At 36.6% G+C, this 24,872-nt stretch overlaps 1 protein-coding gene across 3 annotated transcripts in view; it reads right to left on the reverse strand.

Moving 5' to 3' along the window:
* The window catches only part of LOC139121851 (G-protein coupled receptor 54-like), a 190,286-nt gene that overhangs the window by 97,780 nt on the left and 67,634 nt on the right, over positions 1–24,872 (reverse strand). For 2 of the 3 annotated variants that reach the window (XM_070687077.1, XM_070687073.1), the window contains exon 3: positions 20,909–21,027. The gene's annotated coding sequence lies outside the window, so the exon portion shown is untranslated. Of the gene's footprint in view, positions 1–20,908; positions 21,041–24,872 lie in introns of those variants that run through there. The other variant, XM_070687075.1, reaches the window with a different exon arrangement.

Raw genomic sequence — 24,872 nt, forward strand, 5'->3', positions numbered from 1 at the left:
TAGGAGTCCCAATGAAAAGTCAAATCGAAGCATCGATATAGACGTCCTTCTTCGATATCGTATAAGCAATTGCCTGACTCAGCAAAGGCCTATCATGCCGTCAAATCGACGTTGTTGAAAAGGGAAATTTGGTGCTAAAAGCTTTTCATGTAAAATGAAATAAATTAAAACAGCCATCCTGTAGGTTTTTTCGAGATTTTATACGCGTAACAAAAACCTGGTGTGCTGTACTCATAAAACTTATGGCACACCAACTGTTATCCATTATCGTACCAATCAAACTATATTTCACATGGTTACTGTCCGGCATAGTGTATATTAAGGTCAGGTGGCAAATGCGACCCCTGATGATAAAGATATCTTACAAAAATTTTTCCTTTCCCGACAGTTTCGATTTTGATTGCATTGTTTGCATATGGCGAGCGACGAATAGTTCTTTAATGAATGTGGATAAAGTCACTAAGAGCAATCGGCAAACAAAACTGTACAAAGGGCATCCGACAGTGCACTAACATGAAGATATGTTTTCTTGCCTTATCCGTCATATCCCCCTCACCAAGAAACAAAATGTTTACTACAAATTAGCGACAAGATAGGAAAATAAAGAGAGGACATCACATATACAACTAGTCAAATATTGTGTTAGTCAGCTCTGATACCTTGAAAGGTATAACCACTACCAATACGGCCGCCTGTCGACTGATATGTTATGTTAATGATATAAAGTGTGGTCGGCACCTATATTCATTGAGGTGAAGAACGCACAATTCACAGTATTTTATGCAAAACTAATTCGTAGTATAAGCGTGTATGTGTTAAGGGGATTATATACATAATTAGGTCTTTATCCAGTCACGGTGTCGTGATATTGTAAAACAGTTTTTACTGAACAGCTGGTAAAATATGTCTGACACTATTCGACTATCCCTAAATATAATTACTTTTAGTTTGTATTCCGGGCGAACGAGACATCGTCACGGACGAGTAATTCTCCCTTCAGCGACCGCACCCCTCTGAGCCGTGCACTCGATAGGATATGTGATCACCTTTCAGTCAGACGAATACAACCATACCCCGCCAAATAAATGTAGCGCTGGATTCAAAATATTGAAAGCATATCAGTACAGCTCTTTTGCTGCTCAAAAGAGACAGCAGAATTTATGGTCAGGGAAACACCTTGTTGGCAAAAAGGGCAACGCACTTTGGTTGTTCCAGCGTAATGAAATACTGACAAAAATCAGGAAGCTCCTCTCATGCAGCATTAGCAGTCTACTGATATACTGAAACGGAATGTACTTAGAGTGCGGGTCGGGATACGTCTAGGATATGACGCTTGGAGGAAGTGTCTAGTTGTCTGAAAGAGTCTGAAAGATTTGCGTCAGAGGTCAGAGAAGTGACACGAGTGGGCCAAGTTTGGGAAGGATCCACATTTTCTGGGGTTATCAGGATTCGAGTGATGTCATTTACAAAGCTCTCCCGGCGTCATGCCAGTCTGGTGAAGCTAATGGGGATTATCAGAAAGCATCCAAATCATATACAATCGTATGAATAAAAAGAAAGTTTGTGCGGAGGACTTCAAAGATAACAGCATACAATTTCTTCCTTGTAGACGTCACCAACACACCATCGAGTAGTTCCTTGGTGTTCCAGTAATATCAATGCAGACTTGAATCATTAAAAGAGAAGGTATTTGTCAAGAGGTTATCAATTTTGGGAGTATGCAAAACTCCCTAGAAGCTGCAATTTCTGTACTTTCTAAATTTAACATACGTGAATAAAGGCGAATTTAGCCGATCCATTTTGACTGTGATGTCTTCTCCAGGTGACTTGAAGCCGTACATTGAGTTCGAATCCGATCTCAGATTTGCTAAATTTGTTATATTTGGTGACAGTACAGTTTTACTTTCTGGCTAGCCATAAAAAGCTTACAGAGCTTCAATCTAAAATCCGTCTGAAGAATTTATTCAAATGAGATAAGGGGGAAAGAATGTACTTCTTTTAAAATTTAAAATCTGAGATTTCACTTTTTTTATTAACTCAAAAGATTTATGTTGCACGACTTATATTCTAGTTTCTCAAAAGTAGCTAACTTGACAGTGTAAACATTCAGCCAACGCCTTTGAAAAACCAATATACGGCCTTTAATAATTGAAAACCTCTTTCTCTCGTATTACAAACTTTCACGACGCCACGAAAACAGAAAACTATAAAATTAAGTAAGTGGTTTGTCGGCTTGGTCCCTCGATATCGCCAACATAGGGTATCGATTGTTGAGGTCGTCAAAAAAGCATTTCCAAATGACACCCGGCGGTAGAATTGAAAACGTCGACAACTTGGCAAGGTGTTGCGATCCCACGCACATTCAATCACTCATAACTGTGGGTAACGGAAAGGCCTGCGAAGCTTTCAGAGGTTTGTGTGCTTCAGCCTTTATTTATACGACGGTGAACCTGAAACAAACTAGGAATAGTCGTGTAAACTTCATACTGCGTGAAGCAAGTCTTTTTATTGGGCACTCCATGAAACATTATTATGACCGGGTCAAAGAAGCAAAGGTTATCAAGTGTGTGTAGCTATCTGGAGAAGTCGCTTTCTTTATTGATTCGATCATCGAATCTTTACCAGTACGAAATACTAAAAACAGGTGATATACTAAGGTAAACATACTATAAATAGGAAGTAAATATATGTAATTTAGTCAAACAGACAAATGGTTTCAACGTTATATTGGCGGTCAGAGGCATTACTGTGTAAATACCAATTACATTGAAGTGACGTGTATATAAATAGTGCAAAGGTCAATTCTAGTCCTGCCTTTATTGATTACTTTGGAATGAAAACGCAGGAAAGTCAATTAATCATAAACGTGACCGTGACTGCCGAATTCAGCGGCGGATCGGAAATTAGATCATAAATGTTGGTTTCGAGGATGAAAAGTACTCGGCCCCGATGACGTTATATTTGCAATTAGTGGATCATATTTGTACACAGATTTTTACACACAGTTTTGCCCACCGTCGAGATTGCCTGACTCCGATTTGATAATGATACGGTACCAATCTTTTATGTTTTGAATTACGGAAGATTAGCAAGGTTCCCCAGTTCCTAGCTGATTTGTTAATTGTTACTCTCGTTAGTGATATCGAAAGCTTCATTTTCATGTCGCAAGGAAGCGCGAAAGTCACTGAAAATGGAATAATGAAATTAATTACTCGATTATACCCTCAAGTATGGATTGTTACGAGGCTCTATTAACACACTAGCCAGAATCCCTAATGTAAATTGATTCAGAATGAAATGTCACCAATCTATTATAATGGTAAAAACGATCAATTTTCTCCGTAAATGATACTTTTCGATGATAGATCGAAGACGAATGAAGAATGAACTATTAGAAAAGTCGGGAAACACATGCTATCATACCTTTTACATTCAAAGCGGGGACATTTTTATGTCATTTTAAGCAAGATTTATTTTTACCGGCAAATAGGTAGTACTATCAAATACTTGCCAAAAATGGATATGTTATTGTCTCGATTGTCGGCTCCTATGGTTAGTAATGCAATACACGCATGCGTGGAAGATTTGTTGCGGACAGTCGGTTGTTTTCTTTGGAACATCGGTTTTCAATACGGGGCAAAGGTCTAACAAGCTAGTATATTAAAGGGTATTTTTGCGTTCGTGCAAGCCTGTGCCTTCGGTCGCTTTTGTATAAGAAGAACTGTTGAAATGTGCCTCATCTACGATGGGCGAGAGAGTTCTTCAAATGCAAAATGCGAAATGCAAAATGCAAAATGCAAAATTCAAAATGCAAAATGCAAAATTCCATACTTGGAAACGAGGCTTGACAGACGCCATCTTGGTCGGATGTTTATGAGGGCTAGATTTTCATAACTATTTTGAGTTCTTCATCAAAGATTGCTTTCTCATTTCATAGTTTTGATCTCAAGCATTTGTTTGTGATCTGGGCCGTGAAAACTATCAATCTGGCGACCACATAATTGCAGCAGCATGGTTGATTTTCTGATGATATGACAACAAACGGACAGGTTTTTTATGGGTTGCCAAAACTGGGTAAAATATTTCCTTTTAGTCAATATTATACGGTCTTCTCGGAATACAAGTGATAGGGATACGACAAGCCATCGTAACCATAACAGAAAAACAGTGGGTTTTTTACATTAGGAAATGTTGACCTAATATTGTATATGTAAACCTAATATTTTTTATTTTTTATTTTATTTTATTTATAATATTCATCCACAGCGGACACGATAGGTGCGAACCACCTATACAAAGCCAGTCACCCTAATGAAATGAAATATGTACAAATGAAAAAAGCAAACAACAATAACATACAGGAGATAAAAAATGAAGAAAGTCTAAAACAAATCAAATAAAATCTACATAGGTCTACACCTGCTACACAGACAACGAGAAATCCACGTACAAGTGTTGTCTGGATCAAAACAGTTATAAAATTTATCCCAATACCATTTCGTCAATGTTACTCTAAATGTACAAAGTGAAGCAGTGGTTCTAATTGTCGCCGGTAAATTGTTCCAGAGAATGACAATTCTATGAAAGAGAAGGTGTTGGAAAGTGATAGTTTTACAATGGTTTCTATCCAGTGCATTTGTATCAGCATTAGAACGTGTATTAATTTTAGATGAGTGAGTTTTGACATACTTATGAACATTTAAAGAGTATTTCCCAGTAGTGCATTTATAATATTGTAATATTTATAATTATATTCAGGGAACTAAGGTTTCATAGAGTTTGTTATTAAAGGGACATAAGCTGTAACTTGTGGCACGTTTTTCAGTACTCGGTTTCTGTATATCAACTACCGTGTCTGACCCTAACCTTTATCATGCTTAAATTTCGAGTATCCTTTTTGTCAATACAGCTTGTATGTGTATAGTGATCATTGTTTATTGTTACAAATGTATTCTAATCCGGACTTGAATACAATTTTCAACAATAACAGTGGAGATTATACTCATATAGGTTATGTTGATATGCTAAATATTTGGCATTATATGGCACTTTAGAAGTTCAATGCAGAAAGTGAAGGGAAACCACAAAACAAAATTTCTAAAAAAAACAGGCAAAAAGTTCTGCTTAGGGAGCTTTGAACAAGTAATGTTATACAGCAAGTAATTTACACTACCTGCATTCTTCTAATTTCTGTTAAATCGTGAGTGGTCGACAATTGAACGTCAACTCTAATGATGAATGAAGCAAAATTCATGAAAAGTAATAATGCCTAGAGTTCGAAAATAAATTTAACAGCACATTCAATTTGCATCTCTTTTCCAAAAACCAAATAATACGAAATAGTTCAGCTCGATATTTCGTTTATTTGTTTATAACATGTAATGAAGAGGGTATTTACACGCCATGCCTAGTCGAATATCGTATTTCTTGTGTTTTTGGTCTCAGTATAGACCACAAAAGTTAAAATAGACTATGCTTATACCCTATTACAGCACAAAGCGCCTTTTTGCAATACACCTAATGCTTGGCATGTTTTGATAGTATAGGGTCAGAATGTGAATGTTATGTTGATACACAGAACAAAACTACTAAAAGCAGTCAGAGTTACTGGGCCTTTATAATTAATTCAATTGTATTACATATAAGCCTAAGGTTAAGTATATAAGTCCTCGTTTCCAAGTATTGAATTTTGCATTTTGCACTGCAAAATGCAAATTGCAAAATTCAAAATGCAAAATGCAAATTGCAAAACGCAAAATTCAAAATGCAAAATGTAAAATGCAAAATGCAAAATTCAAAATAGAAAATGCAAAATGCAAATTGCGAAATGTAAAATGCAAAATGCAAAATTCAATACTTGGAAACGAGGCTTTACATACTTAATATACAATCCGTAGGCTTATAGGTAATACTATTGAATTAAAGGCACAGTATCTCCGACTGTTTCAGTCCTTTTGTTCTGAGTATCAACACAATATTCCATTCTGACCCTAGAGTATGAACACATGCCCAGCATTAAGAATTTCAACATAGCCTGTTTATGACTTATGGCCATTATTATGCTGAAAAAATTGATTAAAGTGAGGACTAGAATTTATGCCCAACAATAATATTGCTTATTGTACACATGACAGCTGTGTTGAGAAGCCAATTTCATTTCGAGTTCAGGCCAACCGAATTTTAATGTCGAAATCGAAGAAGCAATAATATCGTCACATTTCTTTCCGTGATTTTCGTTTTAGGGTTGGCATATCAAACATCGCATTTTACATGTAACGCCGTGCATTACGCTGCCAGCTTATATTTTATGATGATATTGGAGAACAAAACGCATATTGGTTTGAAATCCAGCACCTATGCATTGTTCGCATGAAATAAGTGAAAAGATGCAAAGACCATCGCTTTACAATATGCTTGGAATAAATCGAATATCGACATTTGGTGTAGAACCGGGAGTTTCATTTGTCAATTTTTCATTTCTAATGCTGACCTTGACCTGGCGTCATAAATCGGACGGTTATGCCAAAAATAATAAGCTGTACATTAAATGAACTTTTCCGTCAGGCGTATTTAATTACAAACGAGTTACTCTGCTTTGTTTCCGAAATACAGACGATACATGGTCACTATGCCCCATCCCATCCCGATAGAGGTGCTATGGAGTTGCGTATGACAGAATCTACAAAGTTTCAGGGTACCTACCTATCGGCTACATGCCTTCCTTATTCAGAATAAAATAATTAATTGCTTGGGGTTAATAAACACGTAATTGATTTGCAGTTCTCTAAGGCTTAATGTCTATTCTTACTTTCTTTTTCACTTTTCCCGGGATCAAGAAGTGCCTTTATGTAACTATCATCGACTGACAGCTGTTCTAGATGCATAGCTATCCTTGTGCTAGACTTTCAGATCAGCCTCAGGCCGAGTAAACAGCGTCTCAGCATAGACACTACCGTTTTATCAGAAAGCATCACCACGGCAGGAAGAAGTGCCTTTTTTAGGCGTCAGCTATTAAAGAAATCGTCAACAGTATAGCGCGGGCTGATGTTTTATCTAAAATGTATTATAGTCTGAGTGAGACGGGATCATCACTAAAAATATAAACATGGTCGGGTCAAAACCAATATCGAAAATCGCATATCCGAAATAAGTGGCTTTGTATCAAATAGCAATATTCGATTTTGTTGCTTACATAAGACAGAACATGTCGCACAAGAGCAACTACTTCATGCGCATTATTAGTAGTCAACACTAGTAAACATCAATTAAAAGCCGATTCCACACAATTGTTTTTCTCTTTTAAAACTAGAAAGATGCCTGGCCGTATCGCGCACCTAGAGCAATTTAATTTTCGAATTCATTCACAAATTTGCACCGATTTATGTAAAAACTGCTTGACAACGTCATTTCCTTAGGTTTGAAATCCGTAAAAAATGCAATTAAGACATAATTTATCGGGTCTTTCTGTGATTTCCACATTCAAATATGGTTGACATAAAAATGCCATGGATTAATTATGTGGTCGCCAGATTAATACCTTTCTCGACCCAGATCACAAACAAATTGAGAAAGCGATCTTTGATGAAGAACTCAAAATAGTTATGAAAATCTAGCCCTCATAAATATTCGACCAAGATGGCGCCTGTCAAGCCTCGTTTTCAAGTATTGAATTTTGCATTTTTTCATTTTGCATTTTGAATTTTGCATTTTGCATTTTGCATTTTGAATTTTGCATTTTGCATTTTGCAGTTTGAATTTTGCATTTTGCATTTTAATTTTTGCATTTTGCATTTTGCATTGGAAGAACTGTCTCGGCCATCGTACTCATCTTCTTTACACTTGATCTATGTCAGTTCTTATATATATATATATATATATATATATATATATATATATATATATATATATATATATATATATATATATATATATATATAAATATATATATATAGATATATCGATATATCGATGAGTTGTATGTACAATTAGTCCTGTTAATTGCAGAGTAAATTGCCCCATACAGTCACAACTCGTGAGCGTATTAAGGTACAGCGAAGAAGGAAACATGACAATCAGAAAACCGTAAGCTTATGTCGATAGAGAGGAAATGTCAATGAAATGGGGTTAGAATGACGGTCACTCTGAAAATATATAGCCTTCTCCATTGCCTAATCCTAACAGTGCAGACCATGTAAATTTCAGTGATGTTTCAGTTTACACAGATGCATAGAATACATCGTGAAATTACGTAAGTCATCACACTTCAAAGATCTCCAGTTCACGCTATAACGGATACACTGGAGAAAACATCCAATCAATCATCGAATTTGTTTTATGTTTATCACGACACTTTCAAGAATTGTATCACGACACTTTCTACACTAACGCTTTCAACAAACCGAAAATATCATTTGCTTCAATACATCGTCACTTTTGATAGAGTTTTCGTAATTATTTTTCGAAAATCGTGATCATTTTGGCATGTTGTCCAAAAGCAGCGGGACCAGATATGCCTACGACCCCAGCAAGCTGGCAATCAGCAAGATATCAAAACAAGGATTTGAATAGGTTACAATGTAATAACTAAAGTAATCACAACTTTGATCGACGCTTTTGTATTTTGCAGACTTTAAAATACAGAAAATCAGTGTATCGTCCTTCAGAAGTTTTTGTTCACATTCAAAACTGATCACTAACTCATCATTAAATGAGTTTTCTATCTGCTTTACCGTAGATCAAAGTGCTTGTTATCAAGATATTTTTTAAGAAGCTAACACAAGTTGATAAGCTCAAATACCCAGATATAAATAATCTGTATTCATTAGTTGAAGTTCTATAGATCACATGCAGAGTTCAGATTTTATGACTAAAATGGCCGAACAATGTCATTCTCATTAAATTCTTAGGGGCTCTGCCAACTTGAATCAAAATCTGAAAGAATTCATATCACGGGTCAACAATAACGAAAAAATGAATGTTCTTATCAACAGATACCGTGCGATAGGCAAACATGAGGTTCAGCGACTTCCATTGTGATTGTATTCTACACTTACACATGAAGTTTCAGTATAAAGAAAAATGTCCGTGACATTTTCTATACGAATTTCAATCAAGGAATGGAATGAATTGACTGTATGAATCATGGATGATGCTTTAGGTGAGGAGAGGCGATGTTCATTTTCTCTGGCATTTCAGCTATAAAGTAATCATTGGATTTCGTATTGATAATGAGGTTGTGTCGTGCAATAGGAATGTTGATTTTATGCACAGTATGGTGAATCGTCTTTCCAAGAAACAGTGCAGCCACGCCGGTGAATATGTCGTGACCTCGACATTTGGACCATGATCGGTGAAGGCTAAAACGTAAATCAGGGTAGTTTAGAGTAATACATAATAAACAGTGTGAGAGACCATGGTGTTCATCGCCGCAATTCCCCAGCCCTGTGCTACACGCAGGCAATTCAAAATGCAATGCACGATAACGCGAAGCGCGAATTTCCGTATATGACTGTGTTGCTAAGAATTTGTACAAAAACATTCTGATGTGAATGTTATTTTAACTCATGTAAAAACTGAAAAGGGATTCAAAAATGCTCGACATGGTTTTATAAAGATACCACTGATTTAGTTTATGTTGTGTGATGCCATGCAACAAAGCACGTTTTCAAAGCTCGCTTCTTTAAAGTTAACGTTTGATTTCGAAAAGCGTGACATCTTTTATAACTCAGGCGTCAAATCCTGAATCGCAACAACATAGAATATGTTTTAAAAGACGTTGCTCTGCATCTTTAAAAAAGGACTGCTCAATAATAAAACAGTTTCTAAAGTGTTCAAAAAATACGTTGAATAATCAAAATCTATAATATCAGTCAGTAAAATGTGTTTGTCGAACGGGCATTTGCAAGCCTATGCCATCACGACAACCGAATGTGTCGACGTAAGGCTTAGAAATCAAAACGCCTCGGAATTAATGATAGTGGCTTCAATTTGAATATTTTAGCAGACTCCATTTTAATTGATATTTGCGCTGATCTGTGCCTTTTAAAATGAGCCGCGAAATTAAGCTTGATAAAATGTATATTTTCAATGCTCTCACTTTAAGTGTGTACACATTTAATATTGTCACGTACACTTTGTACATGCATACCTTCATTTGCAATGCTTTTCTCTATTGTAGGCGGATCTCAATAAAAAAGTGGAATGGAAAATCGGCGCACATCGATTAAAACTGAAGAACTGTATCATATGGGAGATGAAATTTGAAGGGTTAACGGCCTCTACTTTGCCTTACTTTGGTGACATAACCAGTTTACGACATAATCACATACTGTATCGTACAGATTCACGACAATGGCATATGCTAAAGTAAGTCAATCATAGCAGTTTTATTAATAATCAGGATTTTATAGCGTGGCAGCTACATCTAACAGTCCTACATTCATAGCAGACAGCATGTGACTCTGGGATGACACGCCACAGTAATGACGCCGCGCCCACAGCTAAGGGAGTACATCCGGCGCCGTAAGAGAGTCGATCCTTTACGACAGAAACACCGCCACAATATAACTTTGGGCGTTGTGAAGGAGGCGATGGTTTTACACTCAGCAGGGATATAGAGTCTCAAATTCGCCCGCAGTGATTATTAGTGCGTGTTGAAACAGGATGCGAAAACCAAGTCTCTCAGTATCTGACGCCAGATAAACCCGTAAACATCTCCCCTTACAAATCCATCTAACCCCTTTTCAACACTTGCCTGAGTCAAGATGCTGCACATTTTTCTTGAAATCTTAGAATGTTCGTGCAGCAGCTTAAAAAGTTGCTTTGTTTTACGAAAATGTGCCGTTGCCTGCGAGGTTATTGTGAAGTTCTCAATGAAGCAAAGCTTTGAAAAAGAGGAACGATGGATTACAAATCGATGAAGATTTTCATTTATTATATGAGTCCAATTCAATCGAGCGATTTATCAATCAGTCAATCAATCATCAATCAGTCAATCAATCAATCAATCAATCAATCAATCCGTCTATTATTAATCAACAAATAGATAAGAAATAAATTAGTAACGCAATGAATTTAATTAAAATAAATAGAACTTTCTTTCAAGTAAATCATTAAATCAATTACGTGAAGTGTGCTTTACTTTAAAGTCAAGCATAATGTTGCTAGAGCATTGTCGAGGTCTTAGCAACTGAGCCCATAATACTTTAATGTACTTGTAGCTGAAGAATAAGTTTCCTGATGCTGTGTAGAATCACGCAAAAACCCAAAGTATATCTCTTTTTGCTCGAATAAGTTCAAGTGGATCGAAGGTCATCCCTGAATTTTAGTCACATAATTGGCCATCTCTAGATACGACTAACCTATTGCTTAGCCTCAACAAGGTTCCTCTTACCATCAAATACATGGCTGTATTTATTTTAGTTGTTTGGAATTTTGAAGTTTTAAAGACCACACTTAAAGATACTCGCAAAACTGAACAACACATTTTGGTCAGATAGTTTTCATGCACAACAACACTCAAACCTCCAGCCCTATTGGTAAGCCTGTAATAAGATGTGCAAATAATTAATGAGCTGAGTGATCCTGTAATTATAAGCGAAAGCCTCCATGGGCTATTTTATGCAGTTAGTATTAGAGCTGTAGTTACTGTAGTTGCTGAGATAAGTGAAAAGGAGATCAAAACTCATCTTGAAGTTTGGAAACAACTTTGGTACAGAACTGGTCCATATCAATAAAACCAAACCTCTAACAACATTGATAAGCCTAAAAATGTGCATGAACATGATTAATGGGGTGCATCGTGAAATAAACACGCCATATTTGTTGACTTATAGTAGTAATGTTGTGAAATGAAGTTTAGTCTATGAGTTTCTCCTTTACATCAAATTCAAACACCTTGGCACTTTTGGAAGGCAAAGATTAGATACGAAAATAATCAATGAGATGCATGTTAATACAGGTTCAATACTTGCTTTACGCGTCGGAAGGGTCCATACTCGTCAGGAAATACATCGGCCATCGAGTCGTTACAACACCTACTTGTTAAGTAGTGTTGGAAGCACAGTTTAACAGGGTTCTTAAAAAAGTGCGATCGATTGAAGTGTCGTTACCCAACTTACAACGATGCTGACATGTGATGATACCTTCAAAATTACAAATCAAGCGGAGTGGTAGATTTTAAGAAGAAGATTTTGAATACTATATGTAGTTTTTGTTTTATGCAAATGTAAATACTGTCACTAAGCCAAGCGCCTGATTGAAATTCCCTTCGCAAAGAAGCAAAATTTCCATCTAACGACGAATTTTTGTAGATCATCAAATAGGAATTTTCCATACTTTCAAATATGGCTGTCAGGTAGCATAACCAGCCAGAAGCTCAAGGCTATATGTACACTAACCAATAGCATCTTCGGTCTCTGATAAATATCAGTAGGTAAAGTGCAAAGGTCGTCAAGTTCCAGGTTGACGACAGATTGGTACAAGATATGAAAGCTTTAGCGGCCTACTTTCAGCGGGCATGTGTAAGTCACAGTAAAAACCGCATAGTCAGTATGCCCATCATGTGAACACGGGCAAAGTCTGATTTGTAGTAGGCGAAATCGCACTGTCAAGTCACCCGGATGTTATGAAACTAAGATGAACTACTTAGATGTGAATAATTGCATGTTCGTACTTGCATGCGAACAGCATCGATGGAAAATTCCACATATTTTCATGCTCACTTTACTACTATTCCACAGTATTTTTAAAAATCTATATCCATTTTTCAGTAGGCGGAAGAACTGTTTCAAAACTGTTAACATTACTTTAACGACTTGTTTTAAGTTTGTGATTAAACGTCTTTTATACAGCTTTGCAATATTCTAAATCAAACGAAAAGTCCGAAAAAGACTTTAGAAAAATTCAAGGGCCGCGTGATTACTCGGACGCCCCTTTATAATTGAAGCCTAGAGACAGGCAAAGGAAATGAAGCAGCACATATAGGTGCTTTTCCTCACTGTGGTAAATCATGGAAAGTGCAATCCTAAGGATTCATTGACAACCGACTAATCCGGCAACAATCTGCAAGGTATCGTAAAATTACCAAACCAGAAAGAATAAACTGCTGTCTACAAGTTTAGACTAATGAATGTTTTGCTGGATAGAATTGCAAGCAGATTTCGAAGAGAACACGGCGCGTTTTTACGGCCAGGACACAATCTTATCTGTACAAACTGTGGAGTCATATTTACCCATTGTGGCGTGTTCGTTCATTCGAATATCATGGTCCTGGTGGAAAACTAATCTACTCAAACGACTTTAGAAGTTTCATTTTGTGTGTAACTTATGATGGTTTTTCCAAGTGCTAAGGTTATTGCATTCCTCATTTTATAATGGACACAAATCGTTATAGTCATATGGCAATAGGTAATTACAGTACAAATATTACGCATGTGGAGGCATATCAAAGTTATCAAGGCGTTGTTTAACTATTCTCTGAAGCGGCTGAACCAACTTGATTTGCATTCCGGAGTCGCTCAATTCGATAATATGTGTCAGCTAATTCTGACAGGTCATCGCAAGAAAGGCCCGCTGTCGCTATTTTGCACAGTTCAGAGTCAAACTGATTCGTTAGATAAGCTTTTACATGATACATACTGTCACATCAAACTCCAACATTCGTCAATTCTCTCTGTCTGCGAGAACGATTACAGCTGGCTTTATTCAGGCACGAGTGGTCGGGTCTGCTGTTTTACTTGAATTTGTTATTGTGGCTTTCAAGCGCGAGCTACAGATCCCCCGTTTTGTTCTGGAAAACGATGTAATTTTAACGGTAATAGGGACAACTATTTCCGATGAAGATATCGCGACAATGTATATACATTGAACGGACATGCGCATTAGGGCTAAAGCTGCGGAAACATTAATTGGCTAGAGTATTGTATCCATGACATTAGCTCTTACCGTTTTCCTGCCTATTCTGTTGCTCTCTGTCATGGAAAGTTTGGGTATTTTCATGAAAGTGTCTATTGCTGCTACCGTCGACATCGTTAGAGCGTTTCACAGTTAATCGATAACACGTTTACATCAATGTAGGCCTAAATGGCAAAAATTTAGACATCAAATAAAAATTTGCAAATAGACCAAGTGTCAATACATTGCATTGTTCAATTTCCCTACCCGACTTCATTGCCGTTTTCAACTATTTCATTTTTTGTTTGTTACTTTTTACCGCAGTCACATTTCTACCATAGACTTTGCATGCTACCGTAACATTTCTACAGTGCGTAATATACGCTAAATATCTACGTATTTGTTATCGTATTCATTGTCCGAATAGAACAAAATGTAATTTTCGTTCCCCTTTTTTCCACTGTGTCTGTACAGCCTCTGATGAAGGTCGTCCGTGTACGTCCGAAACGTTAGGAAGAATAAACATCTATTGTATAGTAGCAGATGGGTCTTGTCAACTATTTTTCACACCTCATGCATCCATTATCTACAAGTACCCGCTGCAAACTTCACATATGGACTGTGGTTGGACTGACCCACTTGATATTCACCACTATAACATTCTAGATAAGTAAAAATGGAAAGAAAATACACACTTCTGATTTATGATAACACAAGCTTATGACTACTTTGAGTCCTTATGCTCTTGCACCCGTTTTGATATTAAAACATTTTGACCTGTTAGATTACGGCTCTGGACAAACGAAAACGAAGGTTTTCATCGATTGGAAAATATATTTGGTCAATGCGTATGCAAATTTAGTGTCATACACTTGCATAACACTGTAAGACATTTTTTCAGACAGTGATACATCTAGGAGAAATACAAACAAACATAAGACCTTCATACACATTTTTTTGCAAAACTGACACTTTACCTAAGATAGAACGAAATCGGTTCTAAGAAGCCACAACTGTAAATAAGGAGGAGCTAAACATAGCCAGCCTTTTCTTTGTCCACAAACACCTACATGCCAGTACCGGATATAGGTTCCCTTCATAATGTTTCCATGGTTACTTAAAATTTTGCAGTAATAAAATTGAAGACGTTGTTATTATTAAGGCAGCCCTTGTTCACAAATTTACGATAAAGGTTGGTCAAGTTATCATGGAAATTATGTTAATGGTCATATTTTGGATAGTTTCGATAAAACGTTGCCCATCACGTAGTAGAATAATTCAAAGGAACTCGTTCTGATTTCCATGCCAACCTTTATGTTTATCTGGATTTGCAATTATAAAGTCTAGCGACCAGAAGATTACCGATGTGTCTATGACAACCATTTGGACATTGAAAATATTAACACGGAGCGAATAAACCAAATTGCCACCATTGTAGAATATACATGACACATGCAACTGTTAGTGTCAGTCAACAAAAGCAATTCAGTCTACACATGTACAGGCTGAGTTGACAAGCTGCATACTGTTTATCTCGATATGCTTTCAGGAGAAGAACAAAAAGTGTAGCTGACATTGAAGAAAAGTGAATAAACCGTTAAAAGTTACAGCCACTGGCTCATTAATTTCAAAAAACTCATCAACACCACAATTTTGTTAAGATATATGCGTAAGGCTGTGGATGATGTCGTTCATAAACAGGGAACACCAACGAGAAATGTGACAAAAGACGAACAGACAAGATCTATACAGAACACTGGATATGGTGAGAAATAATGTTTCAATATCAAAGAACATCATGAGTAAGTCATTAACCTTGCATGACCATGAGCTGTCATATTTTAAAGCTCACTGGCGCCTTCAAACTGTGACATTTCTTTATTGTCCCCATAACTAGTTTATGTTGAACAAGTGGGAGTAGGTCAATAAGAATACTTTTAAGTGCAATGCGCTGAACTTAAAGAAATTGGTCGAAACTTCAGAAGCGGTCACAACTTCTACATCACCGACGTCCGTTACTGTGTTCAAGAGTTCATCAATACAAGATACACGCAGAGATCGCAATACCATGGAGCCCTGATCATAGATGACAGATCTGAAGCACCATCCAGTGAAAGGTAGAGAATGCTCCAGGCTTCGCATGGTTCAATGCCTCGCCAGTTGAAACGTAGAGGAGAAGGTATAACAAACTGGGTCATCTGCTTTGACAATGCTAGCCCGTGAACAGGAAACGTTTGTTTATGTAAATTACTTCTTTTTATCTTGTCTTTTTATGGGGAAACCGAAACACATACACACAGCCATGATCATGACAAAAAGCGTTCAAAATTCCCATTTGGTTGCCAGCTGTAATATCGAATATTTCGAATCGGGTACTTATATTGCAATTGGAATTTGGTTTAAGAAGAATGACACGTAATTGGCAGATTTGGACTGCGATGCATCTGTTATCTCGTTATATTTCCATTACTAGTCTGACAAAGGCTTTCAATTATCTGTAAAAACTACATGCCGAAAATTTTGGTCAGTCCTAATTGAAAGAACCCCATTTTATAACGAGGTTTAACTAGCAGGACGCAGTAGCAATTATTGAATGACGCAACATAGTTGCTATCATAAATTGTCGAGACAGAGTTTATATATATATATATATATATTATATATATATATATATATATATATATATATATATATATATATATATATATATATATATATATATATATATATAAAGAGAGATAGATAGATAGATAGACAGATATATAGATATAGATATATAATCCTGTCTCGACAATGTATGATTGATATAGATATATTGATATAAGTTCAGAGGTTGCCATAAAGCCATTATGGTGATAACCGGGAGGGCACATTGTATACATTTTGTGTTATATATATATATATATATATATATATATATATATATATATATATATATATATATATATATATATATATATATATATATATATATATATATATATATATATATATATATATATATATATGACATGAAACCGTTTATCTGTGCAGACGTGATGCTGGGGGGACGTCTGTAACACAAGCGAGATAACGGAGGATTCCATCGTGACGAAAGGAAAAGGTCACGGATCGCGAATAGTGTCATTGTGTTAACTGTTGGAAATTCAACACCGGCTTAGCACTATGATGAAAGCCTCTTACGATGTAACAAGAATAAAGATTCTAGTATCTAACCATTGTCTTAGTGTAGGTAAAACAAAGGATTCTACTTGACGAAAATACACTCTATATAAGGCGTGCCTTTTGCAGTCTCTCCTTTCCATGGCACAGATGGCACAGCTGCATTAGCTGTAACTTTGTATTTATCATAACTTTTTGTTTATTTGTGAAATTCAATTTTTTCTTCTTCTCTTAAAAATATGTCGACATGCCCATCATTCAGCTTGTGCAATAACGTGTATATACCAATATGTAAGCTTAAATGTTATTGGTGACAACTTAATTGTTGTTAAAAATATAATTATTTTGTCAAGTTGAACAATACAGTTGCATATTGTACGAAATTGATTGTGTTGGCAACACTATTACTTTCAACAGCAACATTTTGTTGGGAGAAGAAAAAGAAAATTTACCTTTTTTCTGCGATACAAATATGATGAACATTGTCAAAAGTTGCAGCCATGCTGTCTCTAACAATCTAACGAAACTATCACGTCACTATGTAAACGATAAAATCGGCTTCTTACGTCATTGTGTTGAGGAAATCATATTTAATTGTTATGAATAATTTGTCCAAAGTTATCACTGATATTCACGTAAGAAGTATGTATTTTCCCATATATGCATGTGTTCTCCGTCGGTCCTACACTTCCTGACAATGCCGACGTTTATTAGAAAAATAGCGAGTCAAATGCTTTCATTTCACGGGAACATGCTTAGAATCTGCGACGAACTTGTACTCTTTTAAATCTCAAATGTATGTAGAAGTTTAAGCTGACAGTTTAACATTATTAGTCTCTTATTATTTTAACATATTATGTTGGCTTTGTTTTATTTAGTCAATCCAGATTTGAATTAAATGGGAATAAATGTGGATTTCAACTGAAAATTGCGAGTCTCAGTGTTGTCCCCATTGCTATAGGAATAAGTTTGCTCTAGCTTTGTCCCCGTTTCATCACCTTAATGTAATAAATGCAACACTGTTATTGCAGTAAAACTAATAGAAAACCGTAGTCAAATGCGCACGCACTATTTACAGATAACCATTTCAAAAGCCGTGTTTTATGTGTCTTCAGAACCAATATCAAGGTAAAATGAACGGTAGACATTTCAACCGAGAATAACTTTCAAACCCAGGAAATAAGTGAGGTTTTTCTCCCTCAGACGCTGCGGTGAAAGGATTTTCGTGTTCACCAGATAAACTAAAGTGGCATGACGTACAAAACATGTGATTTCTCCCCTGACCCCGAATCGCCGCCAATAGCTACGATGATGGAGAGATCATTGGGTTTGTAGATGCGGTTCCTCAGAGCATAACATTACAGGCCATTTCAAAGCAATACGAACATTGAAATGTATATCACTGCTCTCCACTAATTAGCAACAAAATGTATACTAAGTGTACACGCTGAATCGTGATTCTTACGTAAATGATGTTGCTCTTGGGAAAACAATTTTACAATAAATTTTCTCATCGCCCGAAGATACAGATTAATTTTCCTGACTCAAACCTTGCAATCCCCCTATTTTCATATATTTTCTCACAAGTTTTCCGGATGAGCAAACGTATGAAGAAAAAATCGTATCTCATTGACATTTTACGTTCATCAGAAAGTGACCCGTTACTATGGCGACCGAAAAAATATTGTGCGCGTTGCCCGAGGTTGCCAGAGGGAGGCAGTACATGGATATTCTAAAATATCACAAAAATAATGAACAAAAACGCGTTAACGAAAAAGATATTGCAAAATTGGTTCCGACACACAAATGATATCATCGGCCTATTTATTTGTTACCTCCATGGACGAAGATGGGAGAGATTTTTGTCTTTGACCAACGTTCAGTGTTGCCTAGTCTCTGTCGTTGACTGAATAGAGGCGAATTGCTGATTTTTGTACTATATCCTTGTTCTGGTCATTTTTATAAATTTTTGTTACGCGTACGGATTACTATGTAAAATACAGGATAGATGAGTTTTGGTGGGCTAGGTCTACTGTAGGTATATTGTTATCTATGATTTATTTTCCTTTCCCTCGCCCTCTCTCAACAGTGTCCATTAGTTGTCAAGACAGAAACTACTAGTTTTTACTGACATCCCGACTACAAACAGCATTGAATCACTAGACTGGCTTTAAAATAATAGAACGACGTACGTGTCCAGGTAATAACATGAGAACACACGATAATTCGGTGAGCGTCGTAAATAAGACAGGCTATTAAGGATTTCGGAAGACAGTGGACAGAATGAGTTAGGGAATAATAAAACAAATTGAGAAAGTAGTGTCGCATTTACATTGTAAATTTAAACATCGTTGATGGCACGAAGCAATGATTTACTCTGTTGTGCTCGGCAAGTTTGTGTTCGATTTAAATTCACACACCATGAAGTCCGTTATCCGAGAGGAAAAACTCCGGAACAAAATACATTTGACATTGATGCCAAACGCCCTTGAAATAAATTAAAGTCTTTCAGCTCATGTCAGTAACTGAAATAGAAGGTTACAATCCGTACACTCCGTTTGTGAGCAGGCCTTGATGTTGTCGTGAAAAGACATGTTGAAGAGAACATTCCGCTATTGCCGCAAAGAGGCACTTGCTATGGCTGTTATGATAAAGAGGTCGTGATTGCCAGCACTCTGGACACTTTTGTAAAAAAGCAACCGACAGAATAACCCCATATCTGATGTATGAAATAGCCTGTGCTAGCTGTGATGGCGAAAGGATAATTGAAACCGACAAATGAGTTTTGTTTCATGCAATTATTTCGAATAATGATGATGATGTTATTGATGATGATGATGATGATGATGATGATGCACAGTGTTCATTAGTAAGATCAAATTTAAATAATGCCCACACTTCTTTGTGACCCAAAAGGTCAACTTTGCCTCTCTCTTAAACAGAACGATACATGAGACGGCAACGAAAGTTGACAAATCTGATGCTCGCCTAATGCACCGGCGAGTGATGATGATAAAGTTATAGCTGTGATCTAACGTGAATAAATAATGACAGTTTGACAAATAAAGAAGAAGAGTAGTTGTTACAATAACACAGATTAGTACCCTCGAACTCTTAACCACGGCAATATGCCTTCGATCAAACTATGAGTGTTTGAACGTCTCCTTTCCTACATTGTAGATGTCCCAGGCAGTGCTACACTGTAACGGCGAATTCCAGTATACTCGGGTTGCTCCTCGGTGATATTCTAACACAGTCATTTTGACTTATATCACAATCTAGATTGATATGGCATTGATATGGCATGGTTGGATGACATGCCTTACAGCGAACGAGCATCGACCCCCCCCCCCCCCCGACCGACTTATTTATTCCGAAATGTGCGAATTGATGTCGATATTGACAGTGCATATCCCACATTACAGAGTTTAAAAAATGCTCATTTCAACAACACATCACGAAAATCACCACAAAAGTGACGAAAATACGGTCTATTGACAGTAATATTTTAGTTTCAAAGGAATAAACAAAAGAATATCGGGTTCAATTTATTACCCATGTCGGCTGGAAGAACGAATACCGGAAAAAAATGTATGCCAACGTATACGAGGAGCGTAACAGCAATTCGCAATACATTTGACGCTTTGCAAGCAGCAAAACACTTTCATGTGTGAAGTCTATAGCTGTGAAGTCAAAAATATGGAAACGATTTTACATTATCTCCTGAAATGACGTCTCCCAACGTGTCAATAGAGGTTAATTTGACTTGCCCAAGCAGTCAATTTTGGCATTCAAAAAGATCGAAAGGGAGGGTTATTAAAACAACCTCGAATACTTAGAGAAATTCACCTACCTAGTGCTGCGTTCATACTTTTTTCAGCAGAAAACCAAAAGAGGAAATGGAAAGGTCGATGACGTCTGGTGAATTACCACATGGACAGAGGAAGGCGACTGTTGTTGGCACACAGCTTTCTGAAAAAAAAACAATACGACGGACAAACAATCAGCCAATCATGGGATCCTCAGGCTTATTGGCCACCTTTGTACGTACAAATGCAAAAATCTTCAATTGTTGGAGTCGTGACGGTAAGAAAATTCCAATATTGTAGCTGTTCCAATGTCCGTCTTACCTCCCCGCTTTTGAAACGAGTATTTGTGTATTAAATTGCGTATTGCGCGTTCACAGAATAGTCATGTGACCAAGTCGATCGATCATTATGAAACAGGGTGAGCTACATAATTTATTAAATCTATTACATAAACCTCCTTCTTCACGGACACAAAAAAGTAAATCATTGAAATATTATCTTGTTTGAATCTTAAGACTTTCATCTCGACAGTATATCGATTTAAAGAAAGCTGATATATCTTTAATCAACCGCCACTTTTATCATATTCCAGAACCTACATGTCAGTCGTCACATGGCTCTTACGGGTAGCACCAAATCAGCAACATCGCTGGGCAGCCATTGCTGACAGAATTTGCAATAAGTTAATTGGGCCTACAGACAAGATTACATGTGTTTTTTTTCTTTTCAACAACCACAAGTATTTGAAAGATTTAACCTTCTTAGACGACTTATATAATTATATTTCATTTGATGTCTTGCAATACAAGATAGTCTTCCCTTCTCCTGGTCAAGTATTCGTCCATCAGGGAAACAAAGCAAAGTTTTAAATTACGCAAATGCGAGACGGATTATAACATATGAAAAGATTTATCGTTATTCAAAAAGCACACTGAATCGTTTTTCAAAAGGTCTATGGCTATATTCTACCTAAACATATTACCAAAATAAAAACATAATATGCTTAAAAGCTTCATAAATTTGACGAGTCTCTTGCGTATGAACTAGCAACCACAATAGGGACCAGCGTACACAGGTTAATTCTAAATAAGCTTATAGACGCACGCGTCTAAAAGATTTAGAGGATGTAATGGATAAAATTAATGTTACGTGTTTAAAAATTGTATGTTTATTGAGTATTTTACATGTTTAAAAATGGTATGTTTATTGAGTTTTTGCTCATTTGCATTTTGCAAGCGATTATGATGTAATCAGAAATGAACCAATTTTTAATTTTAGTAACTCCGTATGCTGTTTCGTTAACTGACTCGAATGTCATAATGAAGATAATTTGCATGAGGTGGTATCTGCTTTGCGATGGCTTGTTTCAGTTGGATAACTTATGTGGCTAGTCTTTTCTCTTCGGCTATTTTTTCAAACTGTACTTGTCCGTATTGCGAGTCTGAATGTACAGTTCATTCACACATAAAAAGAACGCATAAAACAACTAAAACACTTTTAACGGCAATGTATTATTGAGCGCTTTCAGACAAGCACACATATGTCTGGTTCTGTGGCGGGAATAATAGTCATTTCCATGGTAACTGCCGGCACGATCGGAAGAATTTCTCGTTCAGATATTTTGTGTCGATTTATCAGCTTTATTTTTGAACGGATTTCTATAGGAGGCAGTTTGGGTCGATGGACATTGGTCGATGAAAATGTACGATATTTAACAATTAGGAGGTATAAGTTAAAAGGTATTTCCGAGTTGATACTTGACAACAAATACAGGCACGACTTGTCAGATAGTTTGCGTTGCCTGATATGTATATTGTGCTTGGAGGTTTTGCATTTACCAAGGTGAACGACCTGGGTCGAAATCCTTTGGAGGGCATTACGTGATCTTGTGCTCGTACCTGGGTAACAACCTTAATCGCTGATAACGCGATTACGTGATGGACTATCAAATTATTTACTTCATGAAAGACCAGAAATCCGTTAATCTGCAAGACAATATTTCCGCGAGTTTGCATGTAAATAAATCTTGGTGAGAGACACAGTAAAGCATAAACTCTTTCGGGCAAATATATTGAATCATTCACATGTCACTAAGCGAGCAGTACAATTATTTTAACGTATCAAGATTTCAATCAAGAAAATGTATCCCGACATCATTAAGCGAGCAGCAGATTATATTCAGGTGATTCAGTTGTGAAATGTTTTGCACTTGCGCAATAGACGAATGTATGCTGTCAATAGATTTATCAGTTTTATTTAACAGAATCATGCGACATTTGAGAGTTGATGACGTTGCTCGCCACACTGCTTTTAAAGACCATAGAGTGCGGTCAAGGCAATCTATCTGTTCTCATCAAAGATGCCCTCTAGATATACGTACGTAAAGCAATTTTATTATGGCCATCACCAAAACTTTTAAGGTATAAAACTTCAAAGACAGACATAACAAAGGTACTTGAAATTACACTTTGAGGTCAGCGTCTGCTTGTTTGACATTTTATCAGATTTTTGCGATTATTTACTGTATCTACATTTGCAAAAGTGTGTACTTTGAAGGTTTGGTCCATTCAGGGGTGGAAACAAACAATAATTACAACAAGTATATGTGTAGGTGATCTTAGGAAAACAGAGAGAGAGAGAGAGAGAGAGAGAGAGAGAGAGAGAGAGAGAGAGAGAGAGGGAGGGAGAGAGAATGAATCATGTACACTGAGTCTGGCCTGCGGCCAATGATCAAAACTCTGTGACTGGGATTCAAACAAATTTCCTGGGAGTATTTCTTTAAAAGTCACCACTTCAACATTTTTGTCGATCTTAATTTTCATGAGAACGTTGCAAAATTCTGCGCAAATGCATTGTTGCATCACAGTGTGACTGAGCGTGTCGGAAGCAGTATGAGTGGATGTTTATGTCCCATGATACATACCTACTGTGGTTACCAATTCAGTGCCGTAAAATTATCAGGGAAATTTACTGGTTCGATAAGAGCAAAAAAGATAACTCTTTGCTTATGTTGTCTTGGATATAAAATAACTAAATCTAATGGACAATTTTCCGTTTTGGCGTAAAGTAACACTTTTTGAACAAATAAATGATGTAAACATGTAATCAGGAGACATGCATAATCGTCTTTATTTTTGCTCCAATTTAAGAGGTCGCGTATCAGTAGTCCCTGTCGTCCTGGAGCAGGTACATCTATTCTCGAGGTATTCTGAAATAAAACGTCTATGTAAATCAAAGTTCAAACATGTTTCACCCAAAACTTTTCCAATCGTCATAATTTTTCTAGTTTCAAGGCGAAGTCTTCTAGAGATTTTTTGCACGACGTTTGTGTCATTTAGTTTTTGAAGAAGGTGTCAAAATGTCAGTTGGGATTAGATATTGATGATAATAATAATACAAATAAATAAAGAATGCATAAAAAATGATGAATTATCTTCCTTAGAGACAACTGCTCGTACGCTTTGTTTTAACAATAACACCGATTAACCTTGAATAAAAATGCAACAATAAGTTGTCTATCTAAGTTGAAAATAATAAGTTTCATAATAGGATTTTGGTGACGCTTTGAGTCTATAGGTTTCCCTGTACTTTAGAAAAACAGATGCATTAGGAAAACCATAGACTGCGAAAAGTGACACCGTTTACCAAATTTAAATTCATGCGAGGGTTGACGACCTCTGTTTCCAGACCTTATTGGTATTCATGCCAATCACTCAAAATTAAAGACAGACGGGTTGTCTGTTTGTCATCCATGTATGGAAACAAAAGAGTGTCTAACACTTGGTTGAAAGGACCGCACTCGTTAATTTGGTTCATAAATTCCTAGCATGTCGCTGATTTGTATCTGCGCTAATGGTCGAGACGTTCTTTGTATAATGAAGAGAAATACGAACAAGCCGCCCGAACCGCTGGGCATACACGGCCAGCAATTGCCAAAGTGATGGACGTTACACTTCTCTCTTTCTCACGCGAAGCAAAGTACATTGGAACTGTAAACTTGGTGATTCT

Source organism: Ptychodera flava, chromosome 21 (genome assembly GCF_041260155.1).
Source record: "Ptychodera flava strain L36383 chromosome 21, AS_Pfla_20210202, whole genome shotgun sequence".
Classification (NCBI taxonomy): Eukaryota; Metazoa; Hemichordata; class Enteropneusta; family Ptychoderidae; genus Ptychodera; species Ptychodera flava.